Consider the following 4,345-nt stretch of genomic DNA (forward strand, 5'->3'; position numbering starts at 1 on the left):
TTATTTTATTTCACTAAGTCTCTTTTTAGCTGTCTCTATTTAACTCATCCACTCAGACTGAGGTATCTTTTTGTTCCTCCTCAATGTTCTATTCAGTTTACTTTAAAGTCCTGCTGCTTATTTATTTTCCTAATAGTTCCATGGTTTTTGAAAATATTTTTATTGCAGTCTTTATTTCTTTAAACATTCTGAGCAGTCAAATTCTGATATTCCTGCTTATAACCCTTTGACATTCACCTCTATAAGCCAAAGTCTATTACTGGACGCCTGCAGCTCTCTGCCTGATTAGTTTTTCCTGACCCCAGAGCATACCCAGCCCACACACAAGGCAAATCCAAAGGCTGGGAGAGTTAATGTTCCCAGAAGCATCCTTCATCTGATGATTGATGAGAAGTCAATGTCTAAGTCAGCTTCCTTGTCTCTCATTTGGGATAACACTGAGGTATGTTCTATCTTTTCTAGGAAAGTTCCTAGTGAAACTGGGATCCAGTTGCCCAAAATAGAAACTGGTTTATAACTTTTTGTCTACTGACTGTTTTCCCTTTTCTATCCAATTTTTTCAATCTCCTACTAGTATATCCTGGGACCATCTACTACATAAACTACTGCATTTGAATTCTTCCTGTAGAATTTGCTTTGGGTAGGGATGGAGGGAACTCAAAATTTTCTATTTACCATTTGATATTCTTGTTATGTGGAGCTCTTGGTGGATACATCTGCTGGATTTTCTTTTCCTCCTGACTCATGAGGGGAAAAAATGAATTATGCAAAAAAAAGGTATACAAAAATATTTTGTATTATGGCTTATTTGTGTATGTGTGTATTGCTTGCTATTTTTTTGAATTGTGAATTTGTCTTGCATGACTTATCTCTGGAAATCTTACAAGATTTGGGTCATGGTCTCTTACCTCTGCTATATTTGCCAGAGTGTTACAAACCAATAGTCCAATTATGATCTTTTTTTAACTTGAATTTCCCAAACAAGCGTGGCACTTTATTTGAATCCATAAGTGGTTGGAGGAGCCAGAGTGTCTCCTTGAGTGCAGTTAAGTTGGGTCTGGTCTCCAGAATGGCTATAGCCTCCATGGAAAGCATAGAAACCATTACAGATGCTAACAGATAAGATGGTGGCAACTGCAGCTGATCCAACAGAGGCCATAGGTGGTGATGTCCATGATGAAACAGCTGAAGGCTCCAGAGATGTGAGAGGCCAACCATATTTGAGAAGGCACATAAACTGTGTTCAGTGCATTGGGTATGAGATACAAATTGTCATAAAAGAAGTTTCTTTTATCTTGAGCCCAGCCTAGTATAGACAATTTACTTTTTTTTTTTTTCTTCCTAGTTTACCTTTCCATCGAGGGTAAGGACTTTCATGTAACCTTTCTTTTTTTTCTCTCTAAAATCTTTACTTATTTATTATGAAAGACACAGAGACATAGGTGGAGGGATAAGCAGCCTGATGTGGGACTTGATCCCAGGACCCCTGGATCACGACCTAAGCCAAAGGCAGATAGATGCTCAACCACTGAGTCACCCAGGTGCCCCCTCATGTCACCTTTCTTTATTAGGGGTCCTGGTTCCAAGACTTCATCTTGCATAGGTCTAGCACCTTTTCTCTATTAGAAGTTGGGCCATTACTACCCAATCCTGGCCCAACTGTAGCCTTAGAAATAACACTAGCCTACAAATGTGTCTTTCAGCTCTCTCTTCATTTTTTATTTCTGACAAGTTCTATCATGTTCTCGGACACTCTTCTATGCATTCCAAAAGGCTTTTAGCTAGTACTCCTAGCTATTGTACTGAGCCTTTCAGGTTTCAATCACATTGTTGGGAAATGATAAGTAAGTATCTTTTCTTTTGAAGAAACATTTATTTGCAGTTCAGCACATCTTGGGTTTCACTTGTTTTCCTTCTACTAAATGAATTAAAATTCAATTCATTACATGTTATTAAAATGAACATTATCATTAATTTTCTAATTGTCCTATATATTTACATTTTACAAATTTCCTATTATGAATATATCTTTATTGAGATGTCTAGGTGGCTCAGTTAAGTGTCTGCTTTAGCCTCAAGTCATGATCACAGGATCCTGGGTTCAAGCCCTACATCCAGCTCCCTGCTCAGCGGGGAGTCTGTTTCTCCCTCTCTTTCCATAGCTCCCTATGCTTGTGCACTCTCTCTCTCAAATAAATAAACAAAATATTTTTAAGTAATATATCTTTATCTATAATTCAAAAATATTTAAAATTATAAATAACTGTATAAGGAACAAATATATACATCACCTAAGAACTATAAGCCAATTTACACTAATGATGGTTACCTTAATCTGAAATGTTGATTTACATCAGTAGTTCTCAGCCTTGGCCACACCTTAGAATTGACTGGGGAAACTTTTAAGAAATAGTAATGTTAGGGTTTCATCTCCAAGGAGTGATTTTATTGGTGTGAGGTTAAGTCCACACATGGATAGTTTTGTGAGCTCCTCAGGTGCTTCTAATGAGCAGTCACAGCTAAAAAAACCACTGATGTACATCTGTTTAGAGAAAGACTTCTCTGTAAGGAAAGAGAGGGGACTAAACTTGGAAAGGACAGATTTAACTATGGTGGAGAATGTTCACAGTGTGAATGAGCATGTGCATGCTGACTGTGAGGTCCAGTGCTCTATCCTCCACAGCTGGCAGCTCTGTTCTCTCACTAGCACCACCAGTGTGAGCTTTGGAAGGAAGCATGACCTAGGTCCTGTGTCCCAGTTCAAGAAACCAGCTCATTTCTTGCTCCTACAACTTTGTCTCTACTTAAACCTCCTATTCAAGGAAAGGGAGTTCTGTTACCAAACCTTCAGATCAGTTTCCTGCCTTAAGAACCAGGATTCTATCTGAGTTTTCTCTGATTGGGGCTGTTTTCCTCTTACTAAATCCTTTGAGGGTTCCTACTTTGTAGGCATTAAGAGCTTCAGTTCCAGAGTCTCACCAACCCGAGTTTAAGTCTCAGTTCTGTCGCATGCCATGACTTTAGGCAACTAACTTGACTTTACGTTTTTGTCCATAAAATGGCTATGGTAAGAGTGCCCACATTACAGAGTTAATATGATAATGAAATGTAATAATGAACGTAGTGAAGTGTTCTGCTTAACACCTAGCAAACAATAAGCTTATCATTGTTAACAATATTATTATCCTTATTATTTAAGGACTCCTGCAAAAACTTAATTCTCCTGCTGCCTGCTCTTAGTCAAGGTGACTTTCAAGCCAGTCACTGCATCCTGCTCGCTTTAAGACGTTCTGATACCACTCTCTCCCTGCCTGCTCTGGCACCACTGGGCACTCCCTGACTTAGACCACTCATTTGTTTCTTCACTTAGTATTTATCGAGTGCCTAATATGTGCTAGTACCTTTGCTGGATGAGCAAAAATTGTCACAGCCTGAAATGTTACTTCCCACATCTTACCTTATGTTCTATAATAAAAGACCAAGTTGTGTTAATTCCTTAAGTGTCCCCTAGTTTCTGCTGAGTGATGCCTGCTCACTTCATCCCTCACCACACACACACACACACACACACACACACACACACCCCATCAGGGATTATTGGTCCAGCAGAACATTTTCTCCTGTTCTCTTTGCTAACTCAGCCCTCTAAATGCTGGTTTAATTATAGTGAACAAGTCTTTCCTTAGCATCTCCATCAGGCCCTTTTAAGATCTAAGATTCTAGGCACATCATAGACATAATATCAAACATCTTAAAATATGCCCACATCACACAGTAAATACATAATATAGTAACTCTATATAAATTGGGCTGAGCTGCAGTTGGAGCCAAAATTATTTTTTCACATCTCAAACTCTATCATAGTTCTTGCATTTTTGCACACCTGAGACACTGAGCCTACATGTCATTATCCTTGCCCCACTCACTTTACCATTCTCTCAATCCTCCTATTCTGACCCGGCTCTCTGGAGAACATGGGAAAGAAGAACTGGGTAGACAAAGTATTCACATGGAAATTAGGAAGATTCAAATTTTGTCTCTTTTGCAATTTTGTCTAAGTCCCTGATAGTAACTGATATCAAATGCCTACATAAAAATAGCCAATTATATTTAGAAGGGGGAAAACCTACATTTTCTTTCTTAAATGAGCCCAATCTAGTGGGAACAATTTTTAGCATTTATATAGTGATTGATATATAGTGCATCCTCACTTTCTTTTATTTACCCCCTAATGTTATAAACCAAATATAATTATAATCCCCTATTATATATGGCACAATTGAAAATCACAGAAGGACTATAACTTGACCAGGATAACACAGAGAGTAAGGGAGAGAGTCAGGAC

This window comes from Canis lupus, chromosome 8 (genome assembly GCF_048164855.1).
Source record: "Canis lupus baileyi chromosome 8, mCanLup2.hap1, whole genome shotgun sequence".
Classification (NCBI taxonomy): domain Eukaryota; kingdom Metazoa; phylum Chordata; class Mammalia; order Carnivora; family Canidae; genus Canis; species Canis lupus.